The following is a 20,030-nucleotide window of genomic DNA, read 5'->3' on the forward strand; positions in this document are numbered from 1 at the left end:
CAGCTGTTCAGGGAAGCTAGAAACCATTATACACAGGCGGTTAGAAAAGCAAAGGCTAGCTTTTTCAAGCAGAAATTTGCTTCCTGCAACACTAACTCAAAAAAGTTCTGGGACACTGTAAAGTCCATGGAGAATAAGAACACCTCCTCCCAGCTGCCCACTGCACTGAAGATAGGAAACACTGTCACCACTGATAAATCCACCATAATTGAGAATTTCAATAAGCATTTTTCTACATCTGGCCATGCTTTCCACCTGGCTACTCCTACCCTGGTCAACAGCACTGCACCCCCCCCCCAAACTCGCCCAAGCCTTCCCCATTTCTCCTACTCCCAAATCCAGTCAGCTGATGTTCTGAAAGAGCTGCAAAATCTGGACCCCTACAAATCAGCCGGGCTAGACAATCTGGACCCTTTCTAAAATCATCTGCCGAAATTGTTGCCACCCCTATTACTAGCCTGTTCAACCTCTCTTTCGTGTCATCTGAAATTCCCAAAGATTGGAAAGCAGCTGCGGTCATCCCCCTCTTCAAAGGGTGGACACTCTTGACCCAAACTGCTACAGACCTATATCTATCCTACCATGCCTTTCTAAGGTCTTCGGAACCCAAGTCAACAAACAGATTACCGACCATTTCGAATCTCACCATACCTTCTCTGCTATGCAATCTGGTTTCAGAGCTGGTCATGGGTGCACCTCAGCCACGCTCAAGGTCCTAAACGATATCTTAACCGCCATCGATAAGAAACATTACTGTGCAGCCGTATTCATTGATCTGGCCAAGGCTTTCGACTCTGTCAATCACCACATCCTCATCGGCAGACTCGACAGCCTTGGTTTCTCAAATGATTGCCTCGCCTGGTTCACCAACTACTTCTCTGATAGAGTTCAGTGTGTCAAATCGGAGGGTCTGCTGTCCGGACCTCTGGCAGTCTCTATGGGGGTGCCACAGGGTTCAATTCTTGGACCGACTCTCTTCTCTGTATACATCAATGATGTCGCTCTTGCTGCTGGTGAGTCTCTGATCCACCTCTACGCAGACGACACCATTCTGTATACTTCTGGCCCTTCTTTGGACACTGTGTTAACAACCCTCCAGGCAAGCTTCAATGCCATACAACTCTCCTTCCGTGGCCTCCAATTGCTCTTAAATACAAGTAAAACTAAATGCATGATCTTCAACCAATTGCTACCTGCACCTGCCAGCCTGTCCAACATCACTACTCTGGACGGCTCTGACTTAGAATACGTGGACAACTACAAATACTTAGGTGTCTGGTTAGACTGTAAACTCTCCTTCCAGACCCATATCAAACATCTCCAATCCAAAGTTAAATCTAGAATTGGCTTCCTATTTCGCAACAAAGCATCCTTCACTCATGCTGCCAAAAATACCCTTGTAAAACTGACCATCCTACCAATCCTCGACTTCGGCGATGTCATTTACAAAATAGCCTCCAATACTCTACTCAACAAATTGGATGCAGTCTATCACAGTGCAATCCATTTTGTCACCAAAGCCCCATATACTACCCACCATTGTGACCTGTACGCTCTCGTTTGCTGGCCCTCGCTTCATACTCGTCGCCAAACCCCCTGGCTCCATGTCATCTACAAGACCCTGCTAGGTAAAGTCCCCCCTTATCTCAGCTCGCTGGTCACCATAGCATCTCCCACCTGTAGCACATGCTCCAGCAGGTATATCTCTCTTGTCACCCCCAAAACCAATTATTTTTTGGGCTGCCTCTCCTTCCAGTTCTCTGCTGCCAATGACTGGAACGAACTACAAAAATCTCTGAAACTGGAAACACTTATCTCCCTCACTAGCTTTAAGCACCAACTGTCAGAGCAGCTCACAGATTACTGCACCTGTACATAGCCCACCTATAATTTAGCCCAAACAACTACCTCTTTCCCTACTGTATTTATTTTATTATTTATTTAGCTCCTTTGCACCCCATTATTTTTATTTCTACTTTGCACATTCTTCCACTGCAAATCTACCATTCCAGTGTTTTACTTGCTATATTGTATTTACTTTGCCACCGTGGCCTTTTTTTGCCTTTACCTCCCTTCTCACCTCTTTTGCTCACATCGTATATAGACTTGTTTATACTGTATTATTGACTGTATGTTTGTTTTACCTCATGTGTAACTCTGTGTCGTTGTATGTGTCGAACTGCTTTGCTTTATCTTGGCCAGGTCGCAATTGTAAATGAGAACTTGTTCTCAACTTGCCTACCTGGTTAAATAAAGGTGAAATAAAAATAAAAAAAATAATAAAAATGGCTGGACCTGGTTCCAAAGTAAATAATAATTTGTTCTTAACTGACTTGCCTTGTTAAATAAAGGTTAAATAAAATAAATTAAAAAGTGGGTGGGCCAATGCCCTCCCAGGTCTACCCATGCCCCGTCATATGAAATCCAGAGATGAGGGCCTAATGAAGTTATTTACAATTACTGATTTCCTTCTATGAACTGTATCCCAGTAAAATATTTTTAATTGTTGCATGTTGCATTTAAAATTTTTGTTCAGTGTTAAAAAAGACAATACAATAGCCCTAGGGTTTCAAACTCTGGTTGATTTCAAATGTAATGATATTTAGTCAATGCAACCAAATATCAACATTTTAAGGAGATGTAGTAATTATAATATTAATATTTGCCATTTAGCAGACACTTTTATCTAAAGCGACTTATCTTCTGCTTGGATAGTTCAATCTGTGCCACTGATTTAGTCTGCCTTTAATTCCAATTTGTCTGCAAATTAATAATTGCTATGTTGGATTCACATCTCCAGCTCAAGCAAAAATCGAAGTTAAAGAATAGGACTGTACAGGTGTGCTAAGCTTGTAGTGTCATACCCAAGAAGACTCGAGGCTGTAATCACTGTAAAAGGTGTTTCAACAAAGTACTGATGAAAGGGTCTGAATACTTATGTAAATGTTATATTTCAGTTTTTATTTGTAATGAATGTGTCATTATGGGTTATTGTGTGTAGATTGATGAGGGAAAAAAACTATTTAATCCATTTCAGAAGAACGCTGTAAAGTAACAACATTTGGAAAAAGTCAATGGGTCGGAATACTTTCCAAATGTATTGCAGTTAGTATGCCAAAAGTTCCCATATGTCATGCTGAATTAACCAAAATACAAGATATACAAGCAATTTCTGTGCTTTTTTTCCAGTTCTTCAGAAAATGGGCATGGCTTCACAACATTTTCAGATTTGAAGAAAAAATGGCGGAAAATATGCAGCCGAAGTCTGACAGGAGCAGGTATAAATTCATTGCTTTAACTAATTATGACAATGTAATAAAGTAAGGACTTTTCACATTTTGTTAGCTACGCTAGCCTTACGACCCGCATAGCATATCATTACAGCAGTTGCTTGTATGTTAGTGAGCTATTTAATTTTAGTTGGCTACTAATACATCGACCTTGCCAGTGTATTAACTATATGCTATCAAACTAACTACGCAACGTTTAGTGACTTGATTATTCATGTCATTCTTAGCTTAGCTAAATGGTATGATGTCGTAAGATGTCTAGCTAGTAATGTGTTATGCTAACAAGTTAGCAAGAAGTTGCATAGCAACAGCATCAACTTCCTGTACACAGGCAAAGCACTAATACACTCAACTGAAAGGATAACATTCGTTTACAGTATACTAAAATGAACTAATAGTATGTAGTATAGACTCATCAAGTATGTAGTATACAGTATGTTAGTATGGGTATACGAACACAACTCTAGTTTCTCCTGTTCAGGTCATGAGGTCAGGACAAAATCAGGCTCCTACTGTTAGTGGTTTGGAGGGAGTATACAGGGCACTCTTCTTCCCTCTGAGGAGGAGTTTCCTATTCCCCTGGTTTTATGATGGGGACAGTGTAGGCTACTGTCCAGTTGCTGTTTTTCAGATGTTCAGTTTAACCTGTTGATGTTTTATCCAATGGCATCTTTGTCACCTCATGGCTGTGTAAATTCCTGGCTGTCAACCTGATCCTTCTTAGAGCCATCTGATCATCACCTGCCTCTTAACTGTCTTCAGTCTCACCTCTCCACTCCCATAGATTGGGGATTATTGAGTAGGGTAGAATGTCACAGATAATCGCATTCTAATGTAATATGCAGAACAGTCACTGTTTTCTGTCATGTCATGTCATGTTAGCTCTATACATGACAGTTCTTGCTGATACATTCAGAATGTTCACCCCACTGAATATAGTTCCCTGATGTGTGTTGACCTGTACGGCGGCCGTACATCACCCAGGTGGGTGTTATACATTGTTGGTGGATTTAGTGAAAATTTGGTAGTTACCCCCTATATGCAGTTACTGTAAAGTATCTTGAGACCTAGCGAACAGCATTGCATGACCTCAATCCATTATTATAAACTGGGTGGTTCCATCCCCGAATGCTGATTTTCTGACAGCCGTGGTATATCAGACTGTATACCATTTTGACTGTATGACAAAACATTTATTTTTACTTCTCTGATCTTTGGTAAACAGTTTATAATAGCAATAAGGAAACTTGAGGGTTTGTGGTATATGGCCAATGTATCCAGGCACAGCTCATTGTGTCGTGCATAAGAACAGCCCTTAGCTGTGGTATATTGGCCATATACCACACCCCCTCGTGCATTATTGCTTAATTAGACCTCTTTATCTCTCTGCATTAATTTCAGTATAACAGCATGTTGTTATGATGCGTTCATATTCCCAGGCAGTCATTTCAGCCAGAGGGTCTTCAAGCCTGGTTTCATCTCTCTTCCTGCTGTGTTTGGTCCTAAATGGAGCAGTAAGCCGGGTCTCATTTAGCTCTCCTTGGAGCAAAGCCATTTCCATTTCCATCCTCCTCTCCTCATCTTTTTCCCATCAAAATAACAACAGCCCAAAATATCCAAACCACAGTGGTCAGTAAAGAACCCTTTGTCATCAGAACACTGCAAGCACCATCAAGTGGTGGAAATGTAATATTGCAAGTTATGCATAATTCTAGAAAATGTCACAAATAACCACAAATGGCTATTGATGTGGATGGGAAAAACAAAGAGTAGGCTACTTCAATGCAAATTGTGTACAAATTGACCAATTATGTAGATAGGAGAGTCAATGAGCGGACAAAGACAGTGGAGTGGAGCTGCTTGTGACCTCATGCACAGGGAGAACAGACTCTTCCAAATCAGAAATGATTAAGGATATACAATGTGACATGACTAGAACACACACTGGGTCCATTAGACCTGACCAGGAAATACTCTAGGTCCCTTATAAGTGCCTATAACTAGAGCCCAGAGTTTTCCTGGCCATAATGACTGCTAACATGCAGGTATGTAGGCTACAGTATGAGTCAATACATCCCTCAAGGCCAACAGCTACCTGACATGATGGCAGCTTCTAATGATTATAATCAAGTAATTTTGACTGTCAGGATCATCACTATATGATTCATTGCTCTTAGTAAATGGAAACTATAAGGTACCTCAATGAAATTGCTGGTATTTTTATAGAAATGCACGTCAGTTATGTCATGAGTGAGCTATCTGAGAGTATTGAAACATTTGTTTGAACATGATGTAAATGTTTGTGCATTTGAGTGTTGATTGAATAGTTAATTTGTGCAGTGCTCGTGCATGTGTGAGGTTGAACAATGTGCATGTACAGTTGAAGTCGGAAGTTTACATACACAGGTTTTTCAACCACTCCACAAATGTCTTGTTAACAAACTATAGTTTTGGCAAGTCGGTTAGGACATCTAGTTTGTGCATGACACAAGTCATTTTTCCAACAATTGCTAACAGACAGATTATTTCACTTATGACGCACTGTATCAAAATTCCAGTGGGTCAGAAGTTTACATACACTAAGTTGACTGTGCTTTTAAACAGCTTGGAACATTCCAGAAAATGATGTAATGGCTTTGGAAGCTTCTGGAAAGGGTAATTGACATAATTTGAGTCAATTGCAGTTGTACCTGTGGATGTATTTCAAGGCCTACCTTCAAACTCAGTGCCTCTTTGCTTGACTTGGGAAAATCAAAAGAAATCAGCCAAGAGCTCAGAAAAGTAATTATCGACGTCCACCAGTCTGGTTCATCTTTGGGAGCAATTTCCAAACGCCTGAAGGTACCACGTTCATCTGTACAAACAATAGTACGCAACTATAAACAACATGGGACCACGCAGCTGTCAATCCGCTCAGGAAGGAGACGCGTTCTGTCTCCTAGAGATGAACGTACTTTGGTGCGTAAAGTGCAAAACAATCCCAGAACAACAGCAAAGGACCTTGTGAAGATGCTGGAGGAAACGGGTACAAACGTATCTATATCCACAGTAAAACGAGTCCTATATTGACATAACCTGAAAGGCTGCCCAGCAAGGAAGAAGCCACTGCTCCAAAACCGCCATACAAAAAGCCAGGCTACGGTTTGCAACTGCACATGGGGACAAAGATCGTACTTTTGGAGAAATGTCCTCTGGTCTGATGAAACAAAAATAGAACTGTTTGTCCATAATGATCATCATTATGTTGGGAGGAAAAAGGGGGAGGCTGGCAAGCCGAAGAACACCATCCCAACTGTGAAGCACGGGGTGGCAGCATCATGTTGTGAGTGTGCTTTGCTGCAGGAGGGACTAGTGCACTTCACAAAATAGATGGCATCATGAGGTAGGAAAATGATGTGGATATATTGAAGCAACATCTCAAGACATCAGTCAGGAAGTTAAAGCTTTGTGGCAAATGGGTCTTCCAAATGGACAATGACCCCAAGCATACTTCCAACGTTGTGGCAAAATGGCTTAAAGACAACAAAGTCAATGTATTGGAGTGGCAATCACAAAGCCCTGACCTCAATCCAAAATAACATTTGTGGGCAGAACTGAAAAAGTGTGTGCGAGCAAGGAGGCCTACAAACCTGACTCAGTTACACCAGCTCTGTTTGGAGGAATGGCCAAAAATTCACCCAACTTATTGTGGGAAGCTTGTGGAAGGCTACCCAAAATGTTTAACCCAAGTTAAACAATTTAAAGGCAATGCTACCAAATACTAATTGAGTGTATGTTAACTGCTGACCCACTGGGAATGTGATGAAAGAAATAAAAGCTGAAATAAATCCTTCTCTCTACCATTATTCTGACATTTCACATTCTTATAATAAAGTGGTGATCCTAACTGACCTAAAACAGGGAATTTTAACTAGGATTAAATGTCAGGAAATTGTGAAAAACTGAGTTTAAATGTATTTGGCTAAGGTGTATGTAAACTTCCGACTTCAACTGTATGTGAGTGATGGAAACTCAGAGAAACACATAGTTATGTAATTGCAGGTTCCACTGCTTCCCTGTCACTAAACTCCTTCTGTGTGTGTGTGTGTGTGTGTGTGTGTGTTTGTGTGTATGATTGTGTATGTTTGCGTGCGTGAATAGTTAGTGTAGTGGGATAAGTTACCTTCCTCACTCTCTCCTCTTCCATCCTCCAACTACACCCCTAATTCTGTGGCTCCTTTGAATTTCCACATTTCTCATTGACATATCAGAAGGCTAGAATTAGTAAGTGCACCATTACTGTGGAGAGGTGAAGAGTGGTGAAAACCAGATGCGGGGTGGGAGGGATTCCAGCACCATCAGAAATATCACATAGATATAAAAAACAATCTGTGACCATTCTGTATAGGGATTCAAACAATTGAAATATGTTCTTAGAATACTGTATTATGATGAAGAAAATAATTAAGTCTCATATTCATTTCTATATATTAGATGCTTGGTACTGTTTCTCTATCTGTTTGCGTTCATACTGGGAAGGTCTGTTATAATGGAACTAATGGACACAAATAATAGTTCAATGTCTCCCCCTGGTGGTACATTTTTGCTCTTCAATTATTCTCATGGACTAATATACTCAAATCAAATTTTATTTCTCATGTGCCGAATACAACAGGTGTAGACCTTACTGTGAAATGCTTACTTTACAAGCCCTTAATCAACAATGCAGTTCAAGAAAGAGAGTAAAGAAAATATTTACTAAATAAAATAAAACAAAATAACAATAACGAGGCTATATGCAGGGGGTTCCGAGTCAATGTGCAGGGGTACAGGTTAGTTGAGGTAATTTGTACATGTAGGTAGGTGTAAAGTGACTATACATAGATAATAAACAGTGAGTAGCAGCAGTGTAAAAACAAAGGGGGGGTCAATGTAAATAATCTGGGTGGCCATTTGATTAATTGTTTAGCAGTCTTACGGCTTGGGAGTAGAAGCTGTTAAGGAGCCTTTTGGACCTAGACTTGGCGCTCCGATGTCGTTTGCCGTGCGGTAGCAGAGAGAACCGTCTATGACTTGGGTCACTGGAGTCTTTGACAATTTTTGGTGCCTTCTAAGTTATATAGGTCCTGGATGGCAGGAAGCTTGGCCCTGGTGATGTACTGAGCTGTATACAATACCCTTTGTAGCACCTTACGGTCGGATGCCGAGCAGTTGCCATACCAGGCAGTGATGCAACCGGTCAGGACTCTCTCGATGGTGCAGCTGTAGAACTTTTTGAGGATCTGGGGACCCATGCCACATCTTTTCAGTCTCCTGAGGGGGGAAAGGCATTGTCATGCCCTCTTTATTGGCGTGTTTGGACCATGATAGTTGTTGGTGATGTGGACACCAAGGAATTTGAAACTCTCGACCCGCTCCACTACAGAGTGACTCTGAACTTACAATGGCTAGCACCAAGTCGTTATATGTTTTTTCTTGTGCATTTAGCTATTTGCCTCATGACTCCTGCATGCTTTGTTGACTATGAAGTTTCTTGTTTAGCCAACCGTGAGACAGACTGTTTGTTCCCACACTCGGGACTGACTCTCTATTCGTTACACAGACTCTTGGCCCACCATTCTACTCTAACCACCTCTCACCGGCTTTGCATTCATGTTACCTGGTGAAATTGCTGTACAATGTGATCTTGTTGCCATCTGATGCACATTCCCGTGCCTTGATTGTATTACTGTTGATAATATCTGGAAAGGTGCATGTACACCCTGGCCCATCTACTGTTGCTAGCCCCAATTCTGACTTGTGCTCTGATATCTGCTTCACTGTGTTCTGCTCTCGTAAAAGCCTGGGTTTTCAGCACGTTAACACTAGAGCTTATTACCTAAAATGGATCAATTGAAAGTGTAGGTTCACAGCTCCAATCCACATGTGTTGTTCATTACTGAGACGTGGTTAAGGAATAGTGTTTTGAATACTGATGTTAACCTTTCTGGTTATCGCCTTTATCGGCAAGGCAGATCTTCCAAAGGTGCAGGAGTCCATCCCCAAACAATTTTGATTTGCTGGTTTTAAGCATTAAACTTTCAAATAGCTCTTTGTTGACTGTTGCTGGGTGTTATCGGCCACCATCAGCACCGGCCTATACCCTAAATGCCATAAGCTCTCTCGTGGCCCCTTACACTAAGTCTGAATTTATTCTGCTAGGTGACCTAAACTGGGACATGCTTAAACCACTTAACCAAGTCCTAAAGAAATGGGACTACCTGAAACAAATAATCCTGATAGGTATCAGTCAGGTGTTTTCTGCAATGACCTTAGTGTCACTGTTTTACAGCCTGTGTTCGTAATGGCTGCTCGGTGAAAAACGCTTGGTAAAAAACTTTAATGAGCAAGCCTTCCTTCATAACCTGGCCTCTGTAAATTGGTATAGAATCAGCTTCATCCCCCTCTGTCCAAGACGCTTGGACCTTCTTTTTTTATATTTTCAGTGGTATTGTTAACAAACACGCCCCCATAAAGAAAATGAGAATTAAAAACAGGTTCAGCCTCTGGTTTGACCGTGATCTTGCAGAGTTACTCCACCTCAAGAATTGCAGTTTATGGATGTGTCACTACAAACTTAAAGGTCCTCAATGATGTCACCATTGCCCTTGATTCTAAGCAATGTTGTGCTGCTATTTTTATTGACTTGGACAAAGCTTTTGATACGGTAGACCATTCCATTCTTGTGAGCCGGCTAAGGAGTATTGGTGTCTCTGAGGGGTCTTTGGCCTGGTTTGCTATCTACCTCTCTCAAAGAGTGCAGTGTATAAAGTCAGAACTGTCTCAGCCACTGCCTGTCACCAAGGGTGTACCCCAAGGCTCGATCATAGGCCCCACACTCTTCTCAATTTACATCAACAACATAGCTCAGACAGTAGGAAGCTCTCTCATCCATTTATATGTAGATGATACAGTCTTATACTCAGCTGGCGCCTCCCCGGAATTTGTGTTAAACGCTCTACAACAAAGCTTTCTTAGTGTCCAATAAGCTCTCTGCCCAAAACTTGTTGAATCTAGGGGTCATTTTTTTTATTGTTGGAAAAATAACATTCCCAAAGTAAACGGGCTATTTTTTCAGGACCAGAAAATAGAATATGCATATAATTGACAGCTTAGGATAGAAAACACTCTAAAGTTTCCAAAACTGTAAAGATATTGTCTGTGAGTATAACAGAACTGATATTGCAGACAAAAGAATGAGAAAAATCCAATCAGGAACGCAGAGGTTTCTAAATAAGAGTCCCTTCCTATGCTTCCCTATTGAGCAGGGAATGGGATATCAACGAGATTCCTTTTTCTATGGATTCCTTAATGTGTCTAGTATCACAAGACATAGTTTCAGGCTTTTATTTTGAAAAATGAGCGTATACAACCACATTGCGTCAGTGTCCACCTGTTGGCTCTTTGTGTATTTCTCCACAAAAGACAGAGGTAGCCATTTTTCCACCCAGTCTTACTGAAAAAAGCTCTGTCCCGGTTGATATATTATCGAATAGATATTTGAAAAACACTCTGAGGATTGATTATAAACAATGTTTGCCATGTTTCTGTTGATATTATGGAGCTAATTTGGAACATTTTTCGAGTTGTCGTGACCGCAATTTCCAGTAGTTTTCTCAGCCAAACGTGAAGAACTAACGGAGCTATTCTTGGCTACAAAAATAATTTTTCTGGAATAAAGGAACATTTGCTATCTAACTGGGAATCTCGTGAGTGAAAACATCCGAAGCTCATCAAAGGTAAACGATTTAATTTGATTGCTTTTCTGATTTTCGTGACCAGATTGCCTGCTGCTAGCTAGGCATAATGCTATGCTAGGCTATCGATAAACTTACACAAATGCTTTTCTTGCTTTGGCTGTAAAGCATATTTTCACAAATCTGAGATGATAGGGTGATTAACAAAAGGCTAAGCTGTGTTTGAATATATTTCACTTGTGATTTCTTGAATATTTTCTAGTAAGATTTTTTGTCCGTTGAGTTATGCTACTTAGTGTCAGTTGATGACAATTCTCCCGGATCCGGGATGGGTAGATCCAAGAAGTTTTAAACTAACATGTAACAGGTGGGCGCTCTTTCACCCCACGGTCGATCAGTGGGAAAGCGCACACTGCACACAACTCACTCCCTCCACATCTGGATGTCAAAAGACTCAGAGGGCCTGCACTATGGTAGTTTCACACTGCGCTGTGGTGTGTCTTGTGAGAGCAAATCTTCTGAGTACTTAGTTAGTGTGCATACCACACACATTTAGTGCATACTCACAATGATATATTCAACATTGTTACCTTAATCCTCTTCACGGTACAATTAGATAATGATTACTTGTTGCTGCCTTCTAGTGATTTTAAATCAGTTCCTTGTTTGGAGTACGATCTAAATGAAGTACGAAAGATTACTTTGGAGAGTGATGAGAACTATAGGGTGAAGTAGAGACTGGAGGCCAGATCCATCATGTGCCTCGTTCCTTCATTCCTCGCTGCCTCTGCAACAGCCTGCTCTTATAGACTAGACATAACATAGTAAACTTAAATCCAGGACACTCAAATTAGTATGATATGTTACGTTTGGTATGGGTACATAAGACAGGTGGTTACATAAGGCAAAAACTAAAGTAGGGTTGTTGGTCAGGGTGGGCGTATAACATGAACATCTAGCAACCCAAAGGTTGTGAGTATTTTTTAGCTACTTTGCAACTACTTGGCATGTTAGCTAACACTTCCCCTAACCCTTTAACCTAACTCCTAAACTTAACCCTAGGTTAGCCACCTAGCTAGAATTCATAACATATCATACATTTTTCAAATTCGTAACATATTGTACATTTTGCTAATTCGTAACATATGAATTGTAATTGTCTTTTGATAGTTGTACACATAAACAACTCTTGACACAGGGAAGGTGTCATGACACACTGCACTGCCAAATGGACCTGTGTGGTTTGGCATGACATGTTGTGAACTGGAAAGGGATTAGTACAGTATAGTGACATCATTTATCTTTATTATGCATTGGCAGGAGTTAGGAGCCTTTTGCTGTCATTGTAAATAAGAATGTGTTCTTTAACTGACTTGCCTAGTTAAATAAAGGTTAAATAAAAAATTTAAATTAATTCTCTGCTCAATGTTGCCCCCCTTTGGTAATATGAAAGCCATGATCACTCCAAACACTTGATTTACTGTTCAAACTCACAACTACAATCAAGACAAGTACACTTTTGAATTTGTAAAAAAAAAGGATACAAAATTACAGTCAAGCCTAACCAACATTGGGGTGAATTAGATAGAAGTTCTGAGGAATTTGAGCTTACAGGACAGTTCTCATAGACCATGAATCGTAGGCTACTCAATGTAGGTGGGTGTTCTTTGAAAAGCAAGGGCCAACCTGAAGTTTAAGGCTTTTTCAGCACTTTCATACTTGAGTTTCTAAACATTCTTATTATTGGACATTGTTTCCACGCCTTTCAACATTCAGTTGACAAATGACCAATGCTTTTGTGTTACTGTTTAATAATAATTTTGTTATAGTGTCATGATACATTATGATACAAGTATAATTGCATGATTGTATGAAGTGTGATTGATTTTGATATTACCCCTTTTATCAAGCAGGGAGCACATTTGTGCAAAAATGCTGTATATCAAAATATCATGAAGTAGCCCAGTCAGCAGTAAAACTGAAAACAGCATAAAAATGGGGATTGTTAAAACTCCTGAAAGTTCCTCTCCTCCCCTTCCTCCACTCCTGCACTGTACATTGCACTCTTCTGGTTTCTCAGTGGTGGAAAGACTGAGCCAGTCTGCCCCTTCCCTTCCGTCTCAACATGTTCCTCCTCCCAACCCTCCAGCCAGCCAGCATCCCCCAACCCCACCCCACAGTTCCCCAAACAGAGGGAGCCTGATGAGGCAGCAGCACCTGGATGTGAGTCTCAGCAGGTGTGTGGATCCTGGAGGTCAGGGCCTCCTGCCAGGCAGCCCCAGTCCAGCCCCTCCCAGAGAGGGCCCAGCCCAGCTAGCTACGAGGTAATTTCCTGTTTCTCTCTCCCTCTACCTCTGTCCTGCAGAGCTACTAAACAGATGGGCGTTTTATTCAGCAGGGTGGACTCGCCCCAGTTGCCATAGTAACACATCTGACATACATTTTCACATAGTAAAGACAAAAAAGGGTGTTGTGGTCATTAAAAGCAGGCATTCCCCAATCCTGATCCTGTGTTTCTACTTATTGTTTAGCAATGGGACACTTTCAGGGAGGAACAATGTGTACAGGGCTTTTTTAACTCAACAACAAATTAAGAAAAGTAAAAAATGTGGACATCTACAATTCTGAAATTGTAGCTGACTGGGAACATCACGGGCATGGTTAGGACTCAGGCTATTGGAGTGTTAGATGCTACTGTAGGGCAGTAGGGCACCAATAAGCAAGCCATGTACACAGAGCCATGCAGTTCTACAAGTCACAGTTAGAGGGAAGCCCTACACATACAGAGTTGGCACGCAAAAATCCAAGTGAAATGTCTTTATTTTTTAACACCTACATACAGTAGTATAGTCTCTTCCTTCACAACAATCTTCTTTGCCTATATGTCATATTCACAATCTTTCTTAATTACATTTTCAGTTTGATACCTGGACTGGAGTTCCACCTGTGCTTTCTGTGACAAAAATGTGAAAAGTCTCTGACTGCTCTGTTTCATATCCACCTCCACTCTGTTATTAACGACTAGAATGATTCCATTTAAAATTCCAGTTTGACAAAGCATGAATCCATGATCGAGTTAAAGGTGGAACAGCTCAACTGCCATCCATACCTGTCTTCTCTTTCTATCAATTCCATGGTGGATCCTACTGAATTACCTGGTATTTTTTGATTACCTGGTATCTTTGGATTACCTGGTATCTTTGAACCCCACTTTGCACTTTCCCCTTGTTCCTTTCCTCTCCTACTCCCTCTACCTTCAACATTCTCTGCTGATCTGAGCTTGATTGTGCATGGCAAGCATTAGCATTGGGCTTTTATTACAGTCATAATGATTTGGAGTGAAGGGATATATCAGCTCGGAGCACACCAAATTAGTTAACAACACATTATCTGCCCTTTTATGGTAGCTATAACTCTCGCTCTGCCTCTGCTTGGGAAAGAATGGGAGAGGGAGAGTAGGTAAAGTGGTCGAGAGACAGAAAGATAAAGAGAGAGGCAGAGGCGGTCGAGTCAATCAGAAGCCTGGACTCTTAATAATAGCTGAGGTCTATTGTAATTCAATGAGTGAGCCTGATAGCCACCAAACTGGCCATAGTTGTCAAACCGTTTCACATGTGAAGTCAACTTAGCCTGTTGTGTCTTCTTTCTCCTTTATTTCCTTGTCTGACATTTGCAACATTGTTTCAATATTCAAATTCGATCTCCAGCTGTCCCATAGTAATGAATGTGTTGGGAGTCGGTATGAGACAGACAGGCCAGTCAAAATCACGAATCAGCTTCATTTTTATGGATATATACAAAGAACTATCAATAGAATCAATCTAGGGGTATTAATATGTCAATTCAAACCTTGTGTATCCCACTTGCTGTTTTGCAGCTACAGTCTTCCAACAACTTTCCACCTCCCCAGCCCTACACCCAACTGGGCAACTGCATAGGTCCACCTGTCCTCAGCATCGAGGCCTACCCTAAACTATTCAATAAAATTCCATATTGTGTTCTGTCTCTGGTGTTATTCAGTGAAGCCTGTACTCTATTTAAATAGTATACCATGGTATAAATACTATAGTATTCACTGTAGTGTTTCCTCGGACATGACTGTAGTACACTTTATTATTTACAGTTTACTACAGTATAAATACTGTAGTATTTACTATAGTGTTTTTGTTTGATCTTCAACAAAGAAGTATTTTTCAACAAGGTCTTTCAACAAGGTCTTTTTCCTTGAATACTACAACAGCACCTTTTTAAAATTCTGTAGATACTGTAGGTATGACTAGGGTCTGAACAAATAATTCATAGCTTCTGTTATTTTCTACAACCTGGAGGGAACACAATACAGTAGCTTCAGAAAGTATTCAGACCCCTTGACTTTTTCCACATCTTGTTACGTTACAGCCTTATTCTAAAATGGATTATAAAAAAACAAATCCTCAGCAATCTACACACAATACCCCATAATGACAAAGTGAAAACAGGTTTTTAAAATTTTTCCAAATGTATTCAAATAAAACACACAAATACCTTATTTACATAAGTATTCAGACCCTTTGCTATGAGACTCGAAATTGGTGCATCCTGTTTCCATTGATCATCCCTGATGTTTTTACAACTTGATTGAAGTCCACCTGTAGTGAATTCAATTTATTGGACATGATTTGCAAAGGCACACACCTACACATCTGCCTATATAAGGTCCCACAGTTGACAGTGCATGTCAGAGCAAAAACCAAGCCATGAGGTCGAAGGAATTGTCCGTAGAGCTCCGAGACAGGATTGTTGTGGAGGCACAGATCAGGGGAAGGGTATCAAAATATTTCTACAGCATTGTGAAGGTTCCCAAGAACACAGTGGGCTCGGTGAAGCATGGTGGTGGCAGAGATGTTTTTCAGCGGCAGGGACTGGGAGACTAGTCAGGATTGAATGAAAGATGAACGAAGCAAAGTACAGAGAGATCCTTGATGAAAACCTGCTCCAGAGGACTAAAGACCTCAGATTCTAATTGCACGCATGCCCCCAAGCATACACAGACACACACACACAAATCAGTACCATGGACAGCCACATCATAATTAGCTGACGTTGATCGGAAATAAATAGTTTTTGGTATCTTTTAGTTGTCACTGTATTAGAATAAGTATAGGGGATTTGATGGTGTTGAAGTTGAAATGGTGTTGGAATATTGGAGGCAGCTCCTGTTTTCTTTGCGACTTGTGGTAAGTCTCCGTCGTTCTAAATAAATAGTTTTTTAATAGTCTGAAAATGTCGGACACATTAACTTGCTTGACAATGCTGTAGGTCATGTAACTGTTTGTTACATGCAATATGTTTTGTGGACTTCACTGGACAGATGTTGAATTTATTTTGCCACTGTGTGTCTTCTTATTTACTTGGCTTTAGGCCTATCACGGTGGCAAGGCATATAAAGTAACAGGTTATAGAGGAAACAACGCAATTATCACAACACAATGTTACAACACATAGGTTGGAACATTTATGAAATTCCTTATTCCAGTTACTAATACACATGCAACCAATAAGACAATTATTAAAAACCATTAAATCCCAGTGGATTGATGAGGAATTTAAAAATTGTATGGTTGAGAGGGATGAAGCAAAAGGAATGGCAAATAAGTCTGGCAGCACAGCCAATTGGCAAACATACTGTAAATTGAGAAATCAAGACTAAACTGAACAAAAATGAAATTGTACTATGAAACAAAGATAAATTATATAATGAATGACAGTAAAAAGCTTTGGAGCAGCTTAAATTAAATGTTGGCCAAAAAGGCAAACCCGTCTCCATTTATTGAATCAGATGGCTCATTAATCACAAAACCCACTGATATTGACAACTACTTTAACTATTTTTTTATTAGCAAGATTAGCAAACTTAGGCATGACATGCCAACAACAAATTCGGGAACCTAATCATGCATAACTGACCAAATTATGAAAGACAAGCACTGTAATTTTGAATTCCGTAAAGTTAGTGTAGAAGAGGTGATTTTATATGTGTCTATGTATGGTGATGACTTAGCATTACACACATGTCAGCTACCACAGCAAGTGAAATCACTGCAACACTTAACAAAGACCTTCAGTCAGTTTCAGAATGGGTGGCAAGGAATAAGTTAGTCCTAAATTTTTAAAACTAAAAGCATTGTATTTGGGACAAATAATTCAGTAAACACTAAATCTCAACTAAATCTTGTAATGAATAATGTGGAAATTGAGCAAGTTAAGGTGACCAAACTGCTTGGAGTAACCCTGGACTGTAAACTGTCATGGTCAAAACATATTGATGCAATGGTAACTAAAATGGGATGTGTCCATAATAAAGCGCCACTCTGCCTTCTTCACAACGATATCAACAAGGCAGGTCCTACAGACCCTAGTTTTGTTGCACCTGGACTACTGTCCAGTTGTGTGGTTAGGTGCCACAAAGAGGGACTTAGGAACTTTACAATTGGCCCAGAACAGTGCAGCACGGCTGGCCCTTAAATGTACACGGAGAGCTAACATTAATAATATGCATGTTAGGCCTCCAGAGTGGCGCAGTGGTCTAAGGCACTGCATCACAGTGCTAGAGGCTGTCACTACAGACCCAGGTTCGATCCTTGGCTGTATCACAACCAGCAGTGATCGGGAGTCTCATAGGGTGGCGCACAATTGGCCCAGCGTGTGGACAACATGTCAGTTTATGCTGCAAGAGTTCTGATAGATTGGAGGATGTCATATGAAAGTTGTCATAATTACTGTGCAAGTCTATAGAAGGGAGTGAAAACCATGAGCCTCCTAGGTTTTTTATTGAAGTCAATGTACCCAATGGAGGACATATGCTAGCTGTCCTCCGGCTACACCATGGTGCTACCCAACAGAATTCTGCTGAGGCTATTGTAGACCTTCCTTGTAAAACAGTGTTTTTAATTATTTGGTGATAACTTGAATGCACCTGGAGAGGAATATTTATATTGCATCCTCCTCATTCCTGCTTACAATAAAATACTAAAGCAGGAAGCACCAGTGACTCGGTCTATAAAAAAGTGGTCAGATGAAGCAGACTGTTTTGCTACCACAGACTGGAACATATAGGATTCTTCCGACGGCATTGAGGAGTACACCACATCACTCACTAGCTTTATCAATAAGTGCATCGAGGATGTCATTCCCACAGTGACTGTACATACACACCCCAATCAGAAGCCATGGAGAACAGCCAACATTCGCACTGAGCTAAAGGGTAGAGCTTCCGCTTTCAAGGTGCGGGACACTAACGAAAGCTTATAAGAAATCTTGCTATGCCCTCCGACGAACCATCAAACAGGCAAAGAGTCAATACAGGGCTAAGATTGAATCGTACTACACCGGCTCCGAAGCTCATCTTATGTGGCAGGGCTACAAAGGGAAGCACAGCCGCGCGAGCTGCCCAGTGACACGAGCCTACCAGATGAGCTAAATCACTTCTATGCTCGCTTCGAGGCAAGCAACACTGAGCATCAGCTGTTCCGAACGACTGTGTGATCACGCTCTCCGTAGCCGACGTGAGTAAGACCTTTAAACAGGTCAACATTCACAAGGCTGCGGGGCCAGACGGATTACCAGGACGTGTGTTCCGGGCATGTGCTGACCAACTGGCAGGTGTCTTCACTGACATTTTCAACATGTCCCTGTTTGAGTCTGTAATACCAACATGTTTCAAGCTGACCAGCATAGTCCCTGTGCCCAAGAACACGAAGACACCTGCCTAAGTGACTACAGATCCGTAGCACTCACGTCCGTAGCCATGAAGGGCTTTGAAAGGCTGGTAAATGGCTCACATAAATACCATTATCCGAGAAACCCTAGACCCACTCCAATTTGTATACTGCCCAAACAGACCCACAGATGATGCAATCTTTATTGCACTCCACACGGCCCTTTCCCACCTGGACAAAAGGAACACCTATGTGAGAATGCTATTTGTTGACTACAGCTCAGCGTTCAACACCATAGTACCCTCAAAGCTCATCATTAAGCTAAGGAAACTGGGACTAAACACCTTCCTCTGCCACTCTATCCTGGACTTCTTGATGGGTCGCCCCCAGGTGGTGAGGGTAAGTAGCAACACATCTTCCACGCTGATCCTCAACACTGGAGCCCCTCATGGGTGCGTGCTCAGTCCCCTCCTGTACTCCCTGTTCACCCACGACCGCATGGCCAGGCACGACTCCAACACCATCATTACATTTGCAGCAGACACAGCAGTGTTAGGCCTGATCACCGACAACGACGAGACAGCCTATAGGGAGGAGGTCAGAGACCTGGCCAGGTGGTGCCAGAATAACAACCTATACCTCAACGTAACCAAGACTAAGGAGATGATTGTGGACTACAGGAAAAGGAGGACCGAGCACGCCCCCATTCTCATCGACGGGGCTGTAGTGGAGCAGGTTGAGAGCTTCAAGTTCCTTGTTGTCCACAACACCAACAAACTAGAATGGTCCGAACACACCGAGACAGTCGTGAAGAGGGCACAACACAGCCTATTCCCCTCAGGTAACTAAAAATATTTGGCATTGGTCCTCAGATCTTCAAAAGGTTCTACAGCTGCAACATCGAGAGCATCCTGACTGGTTGCATCACTGCCTGGTTGGCAACTCCTCGGCCTCCGACCGCAAGGCACTACAGAGGGTAATGCATACGGCCCAGTACATCACTGGGGCTAAGCTACCTGCCATCCAGGACCTCTACACCAGGCGGTGTCAGAGGAAGGCCCTAACAATTGTCAAAGACCCCAACCACCCCAGTCATAGACTGTTCTCTCTACTACCGCAAGGCAAGCGGTACCCGGAGTGCCAAGTCTCGGACAAAACAAAAAGGCTTCTCAACAGTTTTTACCCCCAATCCATAAGACTCCTGAACAGGTAATCAAATGGCTACCCGGACTATTTGCATTGTGTGCCACCCCAACCCCTCTTTTACGCTGCCGCTACTCTCTGTTTGTCAAATATGCATAGTCACTTGAACTATACATTCATGTACA

This window comes from Oncorhynchus tshawytscha, linkage group LG07 (assembly GCF_018296145.1).
Source record: "Oncorhynchus tshawytscha isolate Ot180627B linkage group LG07, Otsh_v2.0, whole genome shotgun sequence".
NCBI lineage: Eukaryota > Metazoa > Chordata > Actinopteri > Salmoniformes > Salmonidae > Oncorhynchus > Oncorhynchus tshawytscha.